This window comes from Pseudophryne corroboree, chromosome 12 (genome assembly GCF_028390025.1).
Source record: "Pseudophryne corroboree isolate aPseCor3 chromosome 12, aPseCor3.hap2, whole genome shotgun sequence".
In the NCBI taxonomy this organism is placed as follows: Eukaryota; Metazoa; Chordata; class Amphibia; order Anura; family Myobatrachidae; genus Pseudophryne; species Pseudophryne corroboree.
The window spans coordinates 16,048,232-16,071,481 of NC_086455.1; positions in this window are offsets into that span (position 1 = coordinate 16,048,232).

Sequence of the window (23,250 nt, forward strand, 5' to 3'; positions counted from 1 at the left end):
AGGCTCTCCTAGGGAGGAGGTGGAGCAAATGACTGTGGTGTCTCCGTCGGCAACACCGACACCTGACTGGTTGGATATGTGGAATGTTTTAAGTGCTAATGTAAATTTATTGCACAAAAGGTTGGACAAAGCTGAGTCCAGGTAGTGTACAGGGAATCAAGCCCTGCCTGCCCCTATGTCGCAGGGACCTTCGGGGTCTCAAAAACGCCCACTATCCCAGATAGCAGACACTAATACCGACACGGATTCTGACTCCAGTGTCGACTACGATGATGCAAAGTTACAGCCAAAATTGGCTAAAAGTATTCACTATATGATTATTGCAATAAAGGATGTACTACATATCACAGATGACCCCTCTGTCCCTGACACGAGGGTGCACATGTTTAAGGAAAAGAAACCTGAGGTAACCTTTCCCCCATCTCATGAGCTGAACGAGTTATTTGAAAAGGCTTGGGAATCTCCAGACAAGAAACTGCAGATTCCCAAAAGGATTCTCATGGCGTATCCTTTCCCGAATAAGGACAGGATACGGTGGGAATCCTCTCCAAGGGTGGACAAAGCGTTGACACGCTTATCCAAAAAGGTAGCGCTGCCATCCCAAGATACGGCAACCCTCAGGGATCCTGCTGATCGCAAGCAGGAGGCTACCTTGAAGTCCATTTACACACATTCTGGTACCTTACTCAGACCGGTGATAGCGTCGGCTTGGGTTTGTAGCGTTGTTGCAGCGTGGACAGATACCTTATCGGCGGAACTTGATACCCTGGATAAGGATACCATTTTATTGTCCCTGGGTCATATTAAAGATGCTGTCTTATATATGAGAGATGCTTAAAGAGACATTGGCCTACTGGGTTCTAGAGTCAATGCTATGGCAATTTCTGCTAGACGCAGAGGCAGAACTCTGGGAGGCAACGGAGTCATCTGCCGCCGGGCTCCTGCTCTGAAGGGGGGCACCTCTCCTCCCATTCTGTGACACCATTGAATTAAGTTAATTGATAGCTGCCGCTATCTTTTCACTATATGAAGTGACTTCTCTGACAATTACACATAACTTTATATAGTTACAATTCTCATGCTTCCTGTACAGGAGCAAATAGCTCCACCAGTAAAGTGTCTGCTGTCAGTATAACAGGTCATGGGGTTCTAATCCTGGGTATGACTGCTAAGAAATGTGTGATTTAAAATAAAAGACAATGAAATGTATATTTACAGTATATACATGTTTTTTTTCATACATACATACATACATACATACATCTAAATATAGGGGGGGGACAACTGGGATTAACTTGGCTCCGGGCAACTGGGACGAACTTACGCCACTGGCTAGACGAGTCCTATGGACCCGACAATGGACGGGTGATGCCGACTCGAAGAGGCATATGGAGATTTTACCTTACAAGGGTGAGGAATTGTTTGGGGAAGGTCTCTCGGACCTGGTTTCCACAGCCACGACAGGTAAATCAACTTTTTTGCCTTATGTTTCCTCACAGCCTAAGAAAGCGCCACATTATCAAATGTAGTCTTTTCGGTCGCATAAAAACAGAGTACGGGGATCGTCCTTTCTTGCCAGAGGTAAGGACAGGTGGAAAAAGCTGCCAACCACAGCTAGTTCCCAGGAATAGAAGTCACCCCCGGCCTCTACAAAATCCACCGCATGACGCTGGGGCTCCGCTGAGGGAGTCCGCCCCAGTGGGGGCACGTCTTCGACTTTTCAGCCACATCTGGGTTCACTCACAGGTGGATCCCTGGGCAATAGAAATTGTTTCCCAGGGTTACAAGCTGGAATTCGAAGAGGTGCCTCCTCGCCGCTTTTTCAAGTCTGCCCTACCAGCTTCTCCCCCAGAGAGGGAGATAGTTTTAAATGCAATTCAAAAATTGTGTCTTCAACAAGTGGTGGTCAAAGTTCCCCTGCTTCAACAAGGGAGGGGGTATTACTCAACCCTGTTTGTAGTCCCGAAACCGGACGGTTCGGTCAGACCCATTTTAAATTTAAAATCCTTATACCTATACTTAAAAAGGTTCAAGTTCAAGATGGAATCGCTCAGAGCGGTCATCGCCAGCCTGGAGGGGGGGATTATATGGTGTCCCTGGACATAAAGGATGCATACCTTCATGTTCCCATATATCCACCTCATCAGGCATACCTGAGATTTGCGGTACGGGATTGTCATTACCAATTTCAGACGTTGCCGTTTGGGCTTTTCACGGCCCCGAGGATTTTCACCAAAGTAATGGCGGAAATGATGGTGCTCCTGCGCAAGCAGGGTGTCACAATTATCCCGTACTTGGACGATCTCCTGATAAAAGCGAGATCACGAGAGCAGTTGCTGAACAGCGTATCACTCTCGCTGAAGGTGTTACAACAACACGGCTGGATTCTCAACATCCTGAAGTCACAGTTGGTTCCTACGACTCGTTTGGCCTTCTTAGGCATGATTCTGGATACGGACCAGAAAAGGGTTTATCTTCCGATAGAAAAGGCCCAGGAACTCATGACTCTGGTCAGGGACCTATTGAAGCCAAAAAGGGTGTCAGTGCATCACTGCACTCGAGTCCTGGGAAAGATGGTGGCGTCTTACGAGGCCATTCCCTTCGGCAGGTTCCATGCGAGGACTTTCCAATGGGACCTGCTGGACAAGTGGTCCGGGTCACATCTACAGATTCATCAGATGATCACCCTGTCCCCCAGGGCCAGGGTATCTCTCCTGTGGTGGCTGCAGAGTGCTCACCTTCTAGAGGGTCGCAGGTTCGGCATTCAGGACTGGATTCTGGTAACCACGGACGCGAGCCTCCGAGGTTGGGGAGCAGTCACACAGGGAAGAAATTTCCAAGGTCTCTGGTCAAGCCAGGAGGCTTATCTTCACATCAATGTCCTGGAGCTGAGGGCCATATACAACGCCCTTCGTCAAGCGGAGAATTTGCTTCGCGACCTACCGGTTCTGATTCAGTCAGACAACATCACCGCAGTGGCTCATGTAAACCGCCAAGGTGGCACAAAGAGCAGAGTGGCAATGGCGGAAGCCACCAGGATTCTTCGCTGGGCGGAAAAGCATGTAAGCGCACTGACAGCAGTGTTCATTCCAGGAGTGGACAACTGGGAAGCAGACTTCCTCAGCAGACACGATCTACATCCAGGAGAGTGGGGACTTCATCAGGAAGTCTTCGCACAGATTGCAAGTCATTGGGGACTGCCCCAGATAGACATGATGGCGTCCCGCCTCAACAAGAAACTACAGAGGTATTGCGCCAGGTTAAGAGACCCTCAGGCGGTGGCAGTGGACGCCCTGGTGACACCGTGGGTGTTTCAATCGGTCTATGTGTTTCCGCCTCTTCCTCTCATCCCCAAGGTGTTGAGAATAATAAGAAAAAGAGGAGTACAGACAATTCTCATTGTTCCAGATTGGCCACGAAGGGCCTGGTATCCGGATCTGCAGGAAATGCTCACAGAAGATCCGTGGCCTCTTCCTCAAAGACAGGACCTGTTACAACAGGGGCCCTGTCTGTTCCAAGACTTACCGCGGCTGCGTTTGACGGCATGGCGGTTGAACGCCGGATCCTAGCGGAAAAGGGCATTCCGGATGAGGTCATTCCTACTCTGATAAAGGCTAGGAAGGACGTGACCGCTAAACATTATCACCGTATATGGCGGAAGTATGTTTCTTGGTGCGAGTCCAGGAATGCTCCTCCGGAAGAATTCCATCTGGGCCGTTTCCTTCACTTCCTACAGACTGGAGTGAATTTGGGCCTAAAATTAGGCTCCATTAAGGTTCAGATTTCGGCCCTATCCATCTTCTTTCAGAAAGAATTGGCTTCTCTCCCAGAAGTACAGACTTTTGTCAAGGGAGTCCTGCATATTCAGCCTCCAGTGGCACCCTGGGACCTTAATGTGGTGTTGCGGTTCCTTAAGTCTCACTGGTTTGAACCACTTAAAACGGTGGAATTAAAATATATCACTTGGAAAGTGGTCATGTTGTTAGCCTTGGCATCGGCTAGGCGAGTGTTGGAGTTGGCGGCTTTGTCTCACAAAAGCCCCTATCTAGTATTCCATGTGGATAGAGCAGAATTGCGGACTCGTCCTCAATTCTTGCCCAAGGTGGTTTCATCTTTTCATATGAACCAACCTATTGTGGTGCCTGCGGCTACGCGAGACTTGGAGGATTCCGAGTCCCTTGATGTAGTCAGGGCTTTGAAAATTTACGTGGCCAGAACGGCTCGGGTCAGAAAAACAGAGGCACGGTTTGTCCTGTATGCAGCCAACAAGGTTGGCGCTCCTGCTTCTAAGCAGACTATTGCTCGCTGGATCTGTAACACAATTCAGCAGGCTCATTCTACGGCTGGATTGCCGTTACCAAAATCGGTTAGGGCCCATTCCACTAGGAAGGTGGGCTCTTCTTGGGCGGCTGCCCGAGGGGTCTCGGCATTACAGCTGTGCCGAGCTGCTACTTGGTCGGGTTCAAACACCTTTGCAAAGTTTTACAAGTTTGATACCCTGGCTGAGGAGCTTTGGTATAATCCCCATGGTCCTTACGGAGTCCCCAGCATCCTCTAGGACGTAAGAGAAAATAAGATTTTAAACCTACCGGTAAATCTTTTTCTCCTAGTCCGTAGAGGATGCTGGGCGCCCGTCCCAGTGCGGACTACATCTGCAAGACTTGTATAAAGTTTTTGCTTACATAAGGGTTATGTTACAGTTTTGATCAGTCTTGGGCTGATGCTGTTTTGTTTCATACTATTAACTGGTTCGTATATTTCAAGTTATACGGTGTGGATGGTGTGGGCTGGTATGAATCTTGCCCTTAGATTAACAAAAATCCTTTCCTCGTACTGTCCGTCTCCTCTGGGTACAGTTTCTCTAACTGAGGTCTGGAGGAGGGGCATAGAGGGAGGAGCCAGTGCACACCCATACCTAAAGTTCTATTTTAGTGCCCATGTCTCCTGCGGAGCCCGTCTATCCCCATGGTCCTTACGGAGTCCCCAGCATCCTCTACGGACTAGGAGAAAAAGATTTACCGGTAGGTTTAAAATCTTATTTTTAATAATTAATATTAAAAGCATGTTGGAAAGTATCCCAAACAAACAGACATAACACACATATAACAGACAAAGAAAAAATGAGGTAAATCTTGAGCCTGTAGATAGGAGGGTGAACACTTGACCTGCCCGAGGGGTATTGTGTTATATCATATGTCTGTTATATGTGTGTTATGTCTGTTAGTTTGGAATACTTTCCAGCATGCTTTTAATATTAATTATAAAAAAACAATTTTATGTCGTACAATTATTATAGTAATTCCTGTCCATAAGACTGCACCCAAACAAGAGTCTTCTTTTTTCTCTCTGTGTAATTTTGCTTTACCTACTGACTCTGGGTGCACCACCAAATGGATAATCATTGGGACAACTTTCCCTATAATTGATTTATTTTGGTTCATTTATATATCTATCAACTATAAATTTAATTTGACTAGTGCGGTGTCCATTCCCTTTTGTCAGAGACACAGGAGTATCAGGTTTCATGAGCTACCAACAGAGCTTTCCAACCAGAAGAGAGATAGGAGGCGGGAGAGAACAGTAAGTGACCCAGGTATCTTAGCTTCTCCTCCTCCCCGCTTGAGTGTCTAATTAGAGCATTCGGGTCTAGAGCGAGAGAGACACACAGAGAGTCCTCTTGAGTCCTGTCCCAGTGTGTAAGTAGTACAGAGTCTGCTGTTATTACATTCTTGCACGATAAATTATAGATTTTACTGTTCTATGTGCATTTTAAGGTTGTTTAAGTTGTCTTTGTTCCACTACAAGAAAACTTTATAAATAGTTGTCTCTCAATTAGGTGGAACTATAAACAGTACCCAGGCATTATTACACTATTAGTTTAAATCTAATATACACCATTGATTTAAATTTAATATACGCAATCCATACCTCCTAACATGACCCATTCCAGGAGAGACCAACTGCTCTCTACCTAGACCTCCCTTTTAACTGACGATTTTTCCCTTCAAAACCGTTCATAACATTGTTTTGTTTTTTATATATTTAATATAGTTTAAAAAGTTGTTTTTTTTTTTTTAAATATATTATGTACATCTGCAGAACCGAGCTCCTCGTCAAACACTGGGGGATACAGTGGGACGGCGCGGTCGCATGTGATCTCACCAGGCCTGTTAAGTATTTAATTTATGAATGCAATCACCTCTGTTGAAGTACCTTTCTTATCAATGAAATAGTTCAACATAGGTGACGCCAATCATATATTAAGAGGGAAGTCCAAGTAGACAGCATTTTGTCCCTCCTGGAATGGGTCATGTTGAGAGGTATGAGCAATCTAATATACAACCCCCCCCCCCCCCCCCCCCCCCTCACCACCACCACTCCCCCAGGGCCCCCCTGTCTTAAGTGCCCCAGGGCCCCCAAGGCTTAATCTGGCCCTGGTGACCACTCATGTTATTATGTTAGCGAGGACAAGGCTGCATGTGACAGGGGCAGCGACATGATGTGAGGAGGGGAATGGAGGCAGCAGGAAGCCACAGACTAAGGGTTATATATAGTGAAAGCAGCATAGGGCCCCAGCAGCACAAAGTACACTGCTCAAAAAAATAAAGGGAACACTAAAATAACACATCCTAGATCTGAATGAATGAAATACAGGTTGAGTATCCCATATCCAAATATTCCGAAATACGGACTTTTTTGAGTGAGAGTGAGATAGTGAAACCTTTGTTTTCTGATGGCTCAATGTACACAAACTTTGTTTAAAACACAAAGTTATTAAAAATATTGTATTAAATGTCCTTCAGGCTGTGTGTATAAGGTGTATATGAAACATAAATTAATTGTGTGAATGTAGACACACTTTGTTTAATGCACAAAGTTATAAAAAATATTGGCTAAAATTACCTTCAGGCTGTGTGTATAAGGTGTATATGAAACATAAATGCATTCTGTGCTTAGATTTAGGTCCCATCACCATGATATCTCAATCTCATTATGGTATGCAATTATTCCAAAATACGGAAAAATCCCATATCCAAAATACCTCTGGTCCCAAGCATTTTGGATAAGGGAGACTCAACCTGTATTCTTATTAAATACTTTGTTCTTTACATAGTTGAATGTGCTGACAACAAAATCACACAAAAATTATCAATGGAAATCAAATTTATTAACCCATGGAGGTCTGGATTTGGAGTCACACTCAAAATTAAAGTGGAAAAACACACTACAGGCTGATCCAACTTTGATGTAATGTCCTTAAAACAAGTCAAAATGAGGCTCAGTAGTGTGTGTGGCCTCCACGTGCCTGTATGACCTCCCTACAACCCACACAAGTGGCTCAGGTAGTGCAGCTCATCCAGGATGGCACATCAATGCGAGCTGTGGCAAGAAGGTTTGCTGTGTCTGTCAGCGTAGTGTCCAGAGCATGGAGGCGCTACCAGGAGACAGGCCAGTACATCAAGAGACGTGGAGGAGGCCGTAGGAGGGCAACAACCCAGCAGCAGGACCGCTACCTCCGCCTTTGTGCAAGGAGGAACAGGAGGAGCACTGCCAGACCCCTGCAAAATGACCTCCAGCAAGCCACAAATGTGCATGTGTCTACTCAAACGATCAGAAACAGACTCCATGAGGGTGGTATGAGGGCCCGACGCCCACAGGTGGGGGCTGTGCTTACAGTCCAACACCGTGCAGGATGTTTGGCATTTGCCAGAGAACACCAAGATTGGCAAATTCGCCACTGGCGCCCTGTGCTCTTCACAGATGAAAGCAGGTTCTCACTGAGCACATGTGACAGACGTGACAGAGTCTGGAGACGCCAAGGAGAACGTTCTGCTGCCTGCAACATCCTCCAGCATGACCGGTTTGGCAGTGGGTCAGTAATGGTGTGGGGTTGCATTTCTTTGGGGGGGGGGGGGGGGGCGCACAGCCCTCCATGTGCTCGCCAGAACTTGCCTGACTGCCATTAGGTACCGAGATGAGATCCTCAGACCCCTTGTGAGACCATATGCTGGTGCGGTTGGCCCTGGGTTCCTCCTAATGCAAGACAATGCTAGACTTCATGTGGCTGAAGTGTGTCAGCAGTTCCTGCAAGACGAAGGCATTGATGCTATGGACTGGCCCGCCCGTTCCCCAGACCTGAATCCAATTGAGCACATCTGGGACATCATGTCTCGCTCCATCCACCACAGACTGTCCAGTAGTTGGCGGATGCTTTAGTCCAGGTCTGGGAGGAGATCCCTCAGGAGACCATCCGCCACCTCATCAGGAGCATGCCCAGGCATTGTAGGGAGGTCATTCAGGCATGTGAAGGCCACACACACTACTGAGCCTCATTTTGACTTGTTTTAAGGACATTACATCAAAGTTGGATCAGCCTTTAGTGTGTTTTTCCACTTTTGAGGGTGACTCCAAATCCAGACCTCCATGGGTTAATAAATTTGAATTCCATTGATAATTTTTGTGTGATTTTCTTGTCAGCACATTCAGCTATGTAAAGAACAAAGTATTTAATAAGAATATTTCATTCATTCAGATCTAGGATGTGTGATTTTAGTGTTCCCTTTATTTTTTTGAGCAGTGTATATCAGGAGATCAGATGAATGATGTGCTAGTGGGGACAGGGCTGCGTGTGACAGGGGCAGTTACATGATGTGAGGAGGGGAATGGAGGCAGCAGGAAGCCACATACTGAGAGTTATATAGTGGGAGGAGCAGGGTCCCCAGCAGCACAGAGTGTATCAGGAGATGAGTGATGTGTCAGTGAGGACAGGGCTGCATGTGACAGGGGCAGTGACATGATGTGAGGAGGGGAATGGAGGCAGCAGGAAGCCACAGACTGAGAGTTATATAGTGGAAGGAGTAGGGTCCCTCAGCAGCACAGAGTATATCAGGAGATGAGTGATGTGTCAGTGAGGACAGGGCTGCATGTGGCAGGGGCAGTGACATGATGTGAGGAGGGGAATGGAGGCAGCAGGAAGCCACAGACTGAGAGTTATATAGTGGAAGGAGTAGGGTCCCCCAGCAGCACAGAGTATATCAGGAGATGAGTGATGTGTCAGTGAGGACAGGGCTGCACGTGACGGGCAGTGACCTGGGCCAAAATTTACTAATATTCGTGTTTTTAGCCGTTTTTAAGGGTGTTTGAACTCGAATGGTATCGGGTGCATTTTACTGCAACTTTTTGAATCCTGATACGGTCATTTACTAAGCTGCCGTGATTTCCTCATTCGTCTTTTCCGATGTCGATGTGATTCGTAATGTCAGGCAGTGTTTTACGGGAGTGATGAGTAAAACACTGCCTGACAAAACACAAGGAATCCTGGCCGGATCTGTGAGATCCGTGCAGGGCTTCATTGTGTACCTTAAAAAAAGAGTTTAAAGAGTTAAAAAACAGAAAAAAATTGCATGGGGTCCCCCCTCCTAAGCAAAACCAGCCCCGGGCTCTTTGAGCCGGTCCTGGTTGCAAAACTTTTGGGGGGGGGAAAACGACAGGGGTTCCCCCATATTTTAACAACCAGCACCGGGCTCTGAGCCTGGTCCTGGTGCCAAAACTACGGGGGACAAAAAGCGTAGGAGTCCCCCGTATTTTTGGAACCAGCACTGGGCTCCACTAGTCAGAGAGATAATGCCACAGCCGGGGGACACTTTTATATAGTCCCTGCGGCCCTGGCATTAAATCACTAACTAGTCACCTCTGGCCGGCGTACCCCGGAGGAGTGCGAACCCCTTAAATCAAGGGGTCCCCCCTCCAGCCACCCAAGGGTCAGGGGTGAAGCCCGAGGCTGTCCCCCCCCATCCAAGGGCGGCGGATGGGGGGCTGATAGCCTTGTGAAAAAAATTGAATATTGTTTTTTGGAGCAGTACTACAAGTCCCAGCAAGCCTCCCCCGCAAGCTGGTACTTGGAGAACCAGAAGTACCAGCATGCGGTGGAAAACCGGGCCTGCTGGTACCTATAGTACTACTACTAAAAAAATACCCCCAAAAAAACAGGACACACACACCGTGAAAGTATAATTTTATTACATACATGCACACCTCCATACATACTTACCTATGTTCCCACGAGGCTCGGTCCTCTTCTCCATGTAGAATCCTTGGGGTACCTGTGAAAAAAATTATACTCACATAATCCAGTGTAGAATCAGACCTTTGTATAATCCACGTACTTGGCAAAATAATAAAACGGAAACCCTACCACGCACTGAAAGGGGCCCCATGTTTACACATGGGACCCCTTTCCCCGACTGCCAGGACCCCCCCTGACTCCTGTCAAAGAGGGTCCCTTCAGCCAATCAGGGAGCACCACGTCGTGGCACTCTCCTGATTGGCTGTGTGCTCCTGTAGTGTCTGTGAGGCAGCACACGGCACAGATACAATGTAGCGCCTATGCGCTCCATTGTAGCCAATGGTGGGAACTTTGCGGTCAGCGGTGAGGTTACTTTCGGTCAACCGCTGACAGCAAAGTTCCCACCAATGGCTTTAATGGAGCGCATAGGCGCTACATTGTATCTGTGCCGTGTGCTGCCTCACAGACACTACAGGAGCACACAGCCAATCAGGAGAGTGCCACGACGTGGTGCTCCCTGATTGGCTGAAGGGACCCTCTTTGACAGGAGTCAGGGGGGGTCCTGGCAGTCGGGGAAAGGGGTCCTATGTGTAAACATGGGGCCCCTTTCAGTGCGTGGTCGGGTTTCCATTTTATTATTTTGCCAAGTACGTGGATTATACAAAGGTCTGATTCTACACTGGATTATGTGAGTATAATTTTTTACACAGGTACCCCAAGGATTCTACATGGAGAAGAGGACCGAGCCTTGTGGGAACATAGGTATGTATGTATGTATGGAGGTGTGCATGTATGTAATAAACTTATACTGTCACGGCGTGTGTGTCCTGTTTTTTTTTTTGAGTATTTTTTTTAGTAGTAGTACTACAGGTACCAGCGGGCCCGGTTTTCCACCGCATGCTGGTACTTGTGGTTCTCCAAGTACCAGCTTGCGGGGGAGGCTTGCTGGGACTTGTAGTACTGCTACTAAAAACAATATTCACATTTTTTCACAAGGCTATCAGCCCCCCATCCGCCGCCCTTGGATGGGGGGGACAGCCTCGGGCTTCACCCCTGGCCCTTGGGTGGCTGGAGGGGGGGACCCCTTGATTTAAGGGGTTCCCACTCCTCCAGGGTACCCCGGCCAGGGGTGACTAGTTGGGTATGTAATGCCAGGGCCGCAGGGACCAGTATAAAAGTGTCCCCCGGCTGTGGCATTATGTACCTGGCTAGTGGAGCCCGGTGCTGGTTTCAAAAATACGGGGGACCCCTACGCTTTTTGTCCCCCGTATTTTTGGAAACAGGACCAGGCGCAGAGCCCGGTGCTGGTTGATTAAATATGGGGGAACCCCTGTCATTCCCCCCCCCCATATTTTTTCAACCAGGACCGGCTCAAAGAGCCCGAGGCTGGTTGTGCTTAGGAGGGGGGACCCCACACAATTTTTTTTTTCCCAGTTTCTACACTAAACAGACCCTTTCCCATAGATAACCATGCACAGATCCCACTGATCCGTGCATGGTTATCCAAACTCGACTGGAAAAAGCAGGTCTATTTTTTTGCTGCTTTTTTTAACGAATCGAAAAGAAACAGACCCGCACTTGAGCACTCAGAAACTAACACCCAAATACGAATGAATAGTGAATGCCCGTATTCTATGAAATAACAGCCGCGTTTGACCGATGGTCTATTCATTCGTATTTGTGAACGTTGTCATTCAAACCATTACGAATAGTCCAAACACTGCTGAGATTGGTGCTTAGTGAATTCCCGGATTGGGACTTAGAAAAAAAACCACAAATCGGACAAAGTCGGATTTTTAGTAAATACTGGCCCTGATGTTTTGACCAATTTAATCTTTTGGTTACGTTATATTACTACATACATTTTGCCTTCCTTAGGTTGTTGGTTGACTATGTGGGTTCATAAAAAATATGAACAATGAAATAGATGGATTCACAAATTAGTTTTTTGTCTGTTTGCTAGTTGCTATTTACTATCAGGGAATCATGGACAGGTTTTGTCCATTTTCCAGTATTTGGTAGCAAATGGTCGATTGTCAGTTGCTCTTATCCATTACCAGGTTTTCATTCCAACCACAGATTATCTGCCAGATAATTATATACAGTAGTGTATGCCCAGCTTTAGGAAGCTGAAATGTAGCATAGGTATTCTGCAGGTGGGAAATAGGAAAACTAGGAGAGGTTTATTAAAATTCTAAGGGGATGAAAAGGGGGGTTAAAATGATGACGTAATTTCCGACGCATGGCTTGCGTTGCGTGAACAAAACACCCAAATGGACAATCGGATAAAAATTTGGATTGCATCTCCAGTGTGTAGAATTTAATAAACTACAAAAATGGTCCTGTCACTTCTTACTGCATCTACTGCGGGGGCTCCTCGGGTAACACCAAGAACCATGGATTAATAATTACTTACAGTAAAATGTCTCAAATGTACATCTCTATAGATTTACCAAATTTGTAACACTCATTTATATGTACAACTGTGAAAATCAGAAACTCCCGTGCGAAGAGCGGGTAGAACAGCTAGCATGTGTATGTATATGTATATATATATATATATATATATATATATATATACATACACTGCTCAAAAAAATAAAGGGAACCCTAAAATAACACATCCTAGATCTGAATGAATGAAATATTCTTATTAAATACTTTGTTCTTTACATAGTTGAATGTGCTGACAACAAAATCACACAAAAATTATCAATGGTAATCAAATTTATTAACCCATGGAGGTCTGGATTTGGAGTCACCCTCAAAATTAAAGTGGAAAAACACACTACAGGCTGATCCAACTTTGATGTAATGTCCTTAAAACAAGTCAAAATGAGGCTCAGTAGTGTCTGTGGCCTCCACGTGCCTGTATGACCTCCCTACAATGTTTTACATCAAAGTTGGATCAGCCTGTAGTGTGTTTTTCCACTTTAATTTTGAGGGTGACTCCAAATCCAGACCTCCATGGGTTAATAAATTTGATTTCCATTGATAATTTTTGTGTGATTTTGTTGTCAGCACATTCATCTATGTAAAGAACAAAGTATTTAATAAGAATATTTCATTCATTCAGATCTAGGATGTGTTATTTTAGTGTTCCCTTTATTTTTTTTAGCAGTGTGTGTGTGTATATATATATATATATATATATATACTGAATCTCTAGTGTGTGTGTGTGTGTGTGTGTGTGTGTGTGTGTGTGTGTGTGTGTGTGTGTGTGTGTGTGTGTGTGTGAGATTCCTTGGCCACTAGATGGAGCTCTAATAAAACAATGTTAGTTTTTTTAGGCCACCTTGATCTTTGCTTTCTATCTGCCCATTTCCACAGAATAGTCTTATGCAACCTGTAACTCATCATGTACGTACGTACGTACGTACGTACGTACGTACAGTCAGTGACTCTCATACATACACTGACTCTCACATACATACATACATACATACATACATTCAGTGACTCTCATACATACATACATACATACATACATACATACAGTACATTGCATACTTGCCTACCTGACCCTCTCCATGAGGGAGAAAATGCTCTGTTCCTGGACTTTCCTGGTAATGTATGATTGCCATCACCTGTGGTGAAACACCTTTCTTATCAATTAACTAGCTCACCACAGGTGATGGCAATCATACATTACCTGAAAAGTCCAGGAACAGAGCATTTTCTCCCTCATGGAGAGGGTCAGGTAGGCAAGTATGGTACATTGCCTCTCTCATACATACATACATACATACATACATACATACATACATACACTGACTCTCTCATACATACATACATACATACATACATACAGTATATACATACACTGCCTCTCATACATACATACACTGACTCTCTCATACATACATACATACATACATACACACATACAGTATATACATACACTGCCTCTCTCATACATACATTCAGTGACTCTCTCATACATACACTGCCTCTCTCATTATCATACATACATACATACATACATACATACATACACTGACTCTCACATACATACATACATACATACATACATACATACATACATACACTGACTCACATACATACATACATACATTCACTGACTCTCTCATACATACATACATACATACACACACACACTGACTCTCACATACATACATACATACATACATACATACATACACTGACTCTCTCATACATACATACATACATACATACATACATTCATTCACTGACTCTCTCATTCATACATACATACATACATACATACATACATACATACAGTGCCGTAACTAGGCATTTTAGAGCTGTGTGCAAGAAACGACATTGGCGCCCCCCCTCCCCTCATGTAAGATAGGGGCAGTGCGCGCCGTAGGCGCGCAAAAATATATAGGGGCGTGGCTTCATGGGGAAGGGGCATGGCCACAAAATAATAGCAATTCATACTACGGTGCACAGTAGTCTACATTATTCAAATTACGCTGCACAGTAGCACCACTACATTAGGTAGAGCCCCTTTTATACATTACAGCAGACAGCGTCCCCCTTTTTACACATTACAGCAGACAGTCTCCCTTTTAACACATTGTGGCAGCCAGTCCCCCTTTTTACACATTGCGGCAGACAGCGTCCCCTTTTTTACACATTACAGCAGACAGCGTCCCCTTTTTTAACATTACGGCAGACAGCGTCCCCTTTTTACACATTACAGCAGACGGCGTCCCCGTTTTTACACATTACGGCAGACGGTGTCCTCCTTTATACACATTGCGGCAGCCAGTCCCCCTTTCTACACATTACGGCAGCCAGTCCCCCTTTTTACACATTGCGGCAGCCAGTCCCCCTTTTTACACATTGCAGCAGCCAGTCCCCATTTTTACACATTGCGGCAGCCAGTCCCCCTTTTTACACATTGCGGCAGCCAGTCCCCCTTTTTACACATTGCGGCAGCCAGGCCCCCTTTTTACACATTGCGGCAGCCAGGCCCCCTTTTTACACATTGCGGCAGCCAGTCCCCCTTTTTACACATTGCGGCAGCCAGGCCCCCTTTTTACACATTGCGGCAGCCAGTCCCCCTTTTTTACACATTGCGGCAGCCAGGCCCCCTTTTTACACATTATGGCAGACGGTGTCCCCCTGAGAGAGAGAGAGAGAGAGAGAGAAAGAGAGATACATACTTACCATCTCCCCGCTGACAGGCTCCTCGTGCAGCTCCCTCGGTGCAGGCAGGTGAGAAGGAGGAGGAGGGAGGGGGACTGGAGCCGCAGCAGCGCTATTTCATTGGTAGTAAGCGCCGCTGCAGCATCCCCCTCTCCTTCCGTATTGGCTGCCCGGCGCTGCTGTGGATGCTGGGATGGAGGAACCGCATCCCAGCATCCACAGCAGCGCCGGGCAGCCAATACGAAAGGAGAGGGGGATGCTGCAGCGGTGCTTACTACCAATGAAATAGCGCTGCTGCGGCTCCAGTCCCCCTCCCTCCTCCTCCTTCTCACCTGCCCGGCGCTGTAGCTCCCCTCCACAGCGCGGCGGCGGCGCACGGCGCAGACTTCAGAGGCATGTAATGAGTCAATTTGACTCATTACATGCCGCTGGCCGTGCGCCCTCAGGGCAACTGTGCTGTGTGCCAAGCCCACTTGGCACACACGTAGTTACGGCCCTGCATACATACATACATACATACATACATACATACATACATACATATATATATACATACATTCACTGGCTCTCTCATACATACATCCATACACTGCCTCCATACATATATACAGTATATCCATACACTGCCAACGTACGTACGTACGTACGTATATACATCCATACACTGCCTCCATACATACAAACATATATACATCCATACACTGCATCCATACATACACACATATATACATCCATACACTGCCTCCATACATACACACATATATACATCCATACACTGCCTCCATACATACACACATATATACATCCATACACTGCCTCCATACATACACACATATATACATCCATACACTGCATCCATACATACACACATATATACATCCATACACTGCCTCCATACATACACACATATATACATCCATACACTGCCTCCATACATACACACATATATACATCCATACACTGCCTCCATACATACACACATATATACATCCATACACTGCATCCATACATACACACATATATACATCCATACACTGCCTCCATACATACACACATATATACATCCATACACTGCCTCCATACATACACACATATATACATCCATACACTGCCTCCATACATACACACATATATACATCCATACACTGCCTCCATACATACACACATATATACATCCATACACTGCATCCATACATACACACATATATACATCCATACACTGCCTCCATACATATGTATGGAGGTAGTGTACCCCTACACGTACGCAGGCACAGTACATACATACATACATACATACATACATATATACATCCATACACTACCTCCATACATACACACATATATACATCCATACACTGCCTCCATACATACATACATACACTGCCTCCATACATACATACATACACTGCCTCCATACATACATCCATACACTGCCTCCATACATACATCCATACACTGCCTCCATACATACATCCATACACTGCCTCCATACATACATCCATACACTGCCTCCATACATACATACATACACTGCCTCCATACATACATCCATACACTGCCTCCATACATACATCCATACACTGCCTCCATACATACATCCATACACTGCCTCCATACATACATCCATACACTGCCTCCATACATACATCCATACACTGCCTCCATGCATACATACATATATACACTGTCTCCATACAAAAATCCATATACATAATGGCTCCATACATACTGTTCATAAATCCAATCCCCCCGCTCCCCACCCCCCGAGCACACTTTACCCACTACCACTTCCCCAGGGTGTGACTCTAGGCATCCACTACTCCGGGTGCCCCACGATCACACCAACGGGGCGGAATCTTACCGCTGGCCAGGATGCTGTGGAGAGGTTACTGCTCCCGCTGCTGCCACCATCTTCCGGCTCATGGTGCCGCCCGGTTAGCGCTGCTGCTAGCGGGGAGACACTGCTGCTGTTGCTGCTGCCGGCTCCATAGTGCACAGCAGCTGGTGAGGGGGGACGGCTGTTGCTGGTGAGGGGCGGGCGGCTGCTGCTGGCGGGGAGGCACTGCCACTGCTCCTGCTGCTGCCGCCGGCTCCGGGTCCATAGTGCGCTGCAGATGGCGCGGGGCGGGCGGTTGCCTCTGTCGAGGGGCGGGCGGCTTCTGCCTCTGATTAAATTTTTTAAAACAAATCGGTGCTGTGGGTTGCGGGGAAAGTGGCGGCCACTCATTCCTAGTTGTGCTGCTGCAGAGTAACATGTATAAGTGGCTTTACTATGGCATAACCTGCCCTATATTTTTGTTCCGCTCCTTTGGCGTGCACTGTCCCTGTTTTAAACATGACGGGTGCCCAAAATAAACTTTCACCCTGAGATCCACAAGGTCTAGAACCGGCCCCTGTCACCAATTTTGGATATTTCAATATTTTTTCTTTTTAAATGTAATATGCACCCAATTCTGTACAGAGGAGGGGGTGCCGAAACATGCCATTGCTCCAGGCACCATGGCACCTAGCTATGCCTATGGATATGTATATATATATATATATATATATATATAATGTTTTGTTTGCAAGTGTGCTGAGGTGCATTGTAACTGCCCTTTTCTTTTCTTCTTTTTGTGTCACATGAAATCACTTAGACTATTGTCATTCGTGATTTAGAGGGTTTTTGTGAGGATTTTCATATATATATATATATATATATATATATATATAAATAACATGTTTTGTTTGCAAGTGTGCTGAGGTGCATTTGTAACTGCCCTTTTTTTCTTTTTTTTTTGGTGTCACATTAAATCACTTAGACTACTGCCATTTGTGATTTAGAGGGTTGTTCGCGCATGTGAAAATTTGAGGTCTAATTAAATCTTAACACCTTTGTGGAGGGTGCAAAACGATTTAATGAGTATTTTTCCCTTCCTCCGTGTGTTAATGCGTTTTAATGTCTGCAAAGAGTGCCCAGGCCAAAATGTCTTCTCAAAGCACACCGCTCCGTCTATCTGCTCAGCTGACAGAAAGAGATGAGAGCATTAAAGGGTTAGGGTATTCCTGTCCCCTACGAGCTTACTTCCTACACAGATAACCAGATACGCAGGGACAGCTGAGAATAATATCTGCCTATTAAGAGTCTTTGTTTGACACTAATAAGTGTCAGACTCACTATGAAGTCATCTAGGGGTTATAAAATGATCATCCGCAGATTAAATCCCACTCCTTATTTTTATTCTGGCAATATACTGTGGGAATGGCTAATGTGCGTATTCCCACGTTGCAGCTGGGACTTACTGCATGGCTTCCGATTGCCTTCAAATATGCATATCAATTATTCCAGACTGCAAGAGGGGGAAAAAAACAGGTTCCAGCTGAAATGACAAGAGGTGATATACAAATATGAAGCAGAGTATTGATTTTATATTTGGCAATAGTATCGCCTTTTAAAATATCAAGGATGTGGTAAGGCAAAAGGTTTTATTTCCTGATAACAGGCAAGTGCTGCTGATATATCTATTCCTGCAAGTAATACCTGGGGAATCAGTCCGGACCATGGGGGTCATTCTGACCCGATTGCACGCTGCACTTTATCGCAGCGGTGCGATCGGGTCAGAACTGCGCATGCGCCGGCGTCCCAGTGTGCCGGCGCATGCCATACGGCCGAAGGGCGTCGGGCCGCTACGATCGCCTCTGCCTGATTGACAGGCAGAGGCGGTTGCTGGGCGGGGGAAGGCGGAACGGCGGTATTTGGCCGCTGTTTTGTGGGTGCGGTCTGGCCAATGCAGGCGCAGCCGGACCGAACGGGGGGCGGGCCGCAGCGGCTACGTGGCGTCACGCAGCCGCTGCGGGCCAGGGAGCGATGAGTAGCTCCCGGCCAGCACGCTAAAGCTGCGCTGGTCGGGAGCTACTCTTGAAGTGCAAAAGCATCGCCGCTGTGCGATGCCTTTGCACTTCTGCGGGGTGGGGGGGGGCGGCACTGACATGCGGGGCGGGATAGCCCTGTGCTGGGCGTCCCCCCGTATGTCAGGGAAGATGATCGTAGCTGTGCTAAATTTAGCACAGCTACGATCATCTCGGGATAAACCCCCATCTCGGAATGAACCCCCCTAGGTTTTACATTAATATTGGCACTTACACCTAGCCGATGTTGGGAACAAAAGATCGGTCTACCTGTGTCCTCATGCTTACGTGCCCACTACTCTCCCATGATACCCCAGGTGTGGACCATTAGATCTACACTAAAAAAAAGTCTACTTTCAATTGGTCGACCACAGATGACTAGAAAACTTCAACAGAGTCAAAAGATCAATTTGGAAATGGTCGATTAAAAAAAAAAAAAGTTGACACTTTTCCACTTCCCAATCACTGCCCAGGAATGCCAGGCTTTGCCTCACCATCTCCGAGCCCATCGCCCCCTTTCTGCATACACTCAGTGTAACGCATGCGGCGTCTGGGTTTGTGGAATTTTTAGCCCATCTGCAATAGCAAATAATTGCAGAATCAGGTCCTGTCTAGCACGGCTTCGTTTCAATCCATTACAACGTTCCCAGAGGTTGCCACGTTCTACATTGACGAAAATACCACTGTTTAAGGTTAATCATCTTCGTCCCCTGCCCACATAATGGGTCATTTTCTCCCTACCGTGACTTCAGGATTACTAAAGTAATCCTATCAAAGGACATCTGCTGGAATTGTTGATTTTAGAAAAAATAGACAGTCCCCTTTCTGCCGTTACAGCCCCCCGGGTACCATTGTGGGAGGCTGGAGGAACGCCGGACAGGAATGGGCCTGTGGTTTCCTTCCTGCTGAGGGTTGCAAGCAAGAAGGGAGAAAAAAACAAAACAATTAAAACAAACTTTTCCTAGTCAGCGGACAGAGAGGCCATTCATGTCGCCTTGTGTACGTCCCGTGTCTTCTTTTATTGAGGTCCTTTTTCATTCAGATCTGTGTGGGTTTTAAAAGGTGTCCCTATTTTTCAGTACAAGCTCAAAGGTCACAGGATTGAGAGTAAGGTCATCTGGACTGAATGGTCATACTTTCCTTATCCTGCATCCCCATTCACCGAGTGATAACAAAAATATGGCAACGCCTCCACTATAGTCCCTCAGGGACGGTATGAAGAGACTTATTTTCCCCTTAAAGGCAGAGATTAGCAACCTTATAAATCCTACATACACAGACAGGGAATAATAGTGGAAGGGTAGGTAAATACACAAGGGAATGATTCACACACACACACACACACACACACACACACACACACACACACACACAATACAATGCTGATTAATATAAATTTTGAGAGGTATTAGTGATAACAAACAAACAATAACAACATAATATAATATGTATAACATCATGCAGATATATAAAAGGCATCACTTCAGGATAGATAGATAGATAGATAGATAGATAGATAGATAGATAGATAGATAGATAGATACAGGGGCACCACAACGTTTTTAGGTAGGTGAGGGGGGGCAATATATCATTTCATACTGACGCCCTTACGTTGCGGAATGTTGGGGGGCTGTGGGGGGAGGACGGACGAAGGGGGAAGAGGTGACGAACATATGAAGTGTGAGGTGAGAAGGGTGCAGGGCTGGTTGGAGCTGGATGCATGGCGGAGGAGGGCCCTGGAGACGGGCGGAGAAGGATTTTGGCTGAAGAGGAGGTGGAGCACAGGGATTATCTCCATCCTGACACCGCCTATGGTAAGGCTAGATCGCGGCTGCACTGCACCCTGTGACCTAGTACACCGACTGGTGCCATCTCTAATATTTTGGGGGATGGGGGATGAGCTGACCCTCGCCCCAACCTTGTTCCGGCACCTATGAATAGATAATCTGGAAACCTGCCACACTCATTGTGAGGAGCAGTGCTAAACAAGTTTATGAGAAGGGCGCTGACCGGGGCAGCCTTTATTAAGCATGGTGCTCACAATTATGCCAAAAATCTCTTTAATAGCAAACCCTAAAGGGTAGATGCGGTTTTAGGGGTCAGTCCGCCCCTAGACACAACATTATTAGCCCCCCCCCCCACCATAAAAAATAAAATAAAATGATGTGTCTCTAATGATTTACTTCCCTCCATATCGCCCCATAGTCTTCTCATAACCCCTTCCACCGCTCACACTGCTCTCCTCACACCTCACTGCCCCCCCAGCACACATTCCCCCCCTCACACCTTACTCGTACCCCCACCCTCCTGGTCACTACCCCATCACCCCACCATACCTTTCAACTTTTAACGCTTGGAAGTTGGGATCTGCATCACCGGAGGCACGGCTGCAGCAGAAAGGGGGTGGGGCCTTTGACAGGGTGGCCAGGGCCTCATGTTGCGTCTCCCAATTTCAGCATTTTGGGGGTGTGCCCAGTGCTCATTGAGCAGCCCGTAGCCCCTGGCTCCCGTCCCTGCACTGATAAATGCTGTGTGCTTGCGCATGGCATCTATTCGGTGATTACCGGCTGCTTTGCAGAGTAGAGCAGCGGTGATCACTAGCTCTCCCAACTGTCCCTCCCGCCCGCGGGATTAGACTGACTGTTCCGCTGTTTTCAGGACAGTTGGGAGGTAGGCACTGCCCTCTTCACTGCTGCCTCAGCTCTCACTGCCCCCCTTACTGCTCTTATTGCTCCCAACACCCCTCACTGCCCACATCACTGCTGCCTAACCCCTCGCTGCCCCCTACTGCACATATTGCTCCCATCACAGCATACTGCCCCATTACTCCCCCCCCCCCCCACACACACCCCGGACACTGTCCCCCTACTGCTCACACTGCACACACACTGCACATTCCACGCATGCACACTGCACAAACACTGGACATACACATACACACACACTCTCCACACATGTACACTGCATGTACACACACTGCACATATCTACATACACACAGCGGAGGGAGGTGGCTAGCCTGCTTTGCTGCCCTCAGCAAGTGGCATCCCCAGGCAAGTGCCTCACATGGCCTAGTGGGCAATATTTGTCAATTGATATTTGTTGGATATCCCCAGAAAACACCCATGTAAAGCATCAGCGTCAGTGACCAATAGAAGTAGTGTATGCCTTCCGAACTAGAGTAATTCTATCTTGCTAGTGACTCTGATGCCACAGAGTGTATGTAGCAGGTAAGTGTGACTGGATGGTGATATCACAGAGTAAGCTTATTGCAGTCACACAGAAGCAGGTTAGTGTGTACATGGATGGTGATGTCATACAGTAGGCACAGTGCAGTCACAAAGTCTATGTAGCAGGGTAGTGTGTGACTGGATGCTGATGTCACAGAGTGAGTGCAGTGCAGTCACACAGTCTATGTAGCAGGTTAGTGTGTGACTGGATGTTAATGTCACAGAGTGAGCACAGTGCAGTCCATACTTACCTACATTGTAAGTCTCCTCTCCGGGAGAAGCCCGGAGAGGAGACGCTGCATGTGTCTTCGGGGGGGCGGGGCCGGCTGTGACATCACTAAGCCCCACCCCCACATCGGGAAATGCCGCGATTCGCGGGTCCGCGGGAAGGGGGCGGGGCTAAAATGATGCGATTTGCGTCATTTTAACCCCTTCTCCACCCGACGGACCCGCGAATGCGGGAGGTTATCTCTCTATCCTGCTCGCATCACTAGGGTGCGAGCAGGATGCGGGAGACCTGTCCACTCTTCCGGGGGTGCGGGGGGCTACCCCAAAAAACGGGAGCCTCCCGCAGCTTCCGGGAGAGTAGGTAAGTATGGTGCAGTCACACAGTGTATGTAGCAGGTTAGTGTGTGACTGTATGGTGATGTCACAGAGTGGGCACAGTGCAGCCACACAGTGTATGTAGCAGGTTAGTTTGTGACTGGATGGTGATGTCACAGAGTGAGCACAGTGCAGTCACACAGTGTATGTAGCAGGCTAGTGTGTACATGGATGGTGATATCACAGAGTGGGCGCAGTGCAGTCACACAGTGCATGTAGCAGGTTAATGTGTGACTGTATGGTGATGTCACAGAGTGAGCACAGTGCAGTCACACAGTGTATGTAGCAGGTTAATGTGTGACTGTATGGTGATGTCACAGAGTGA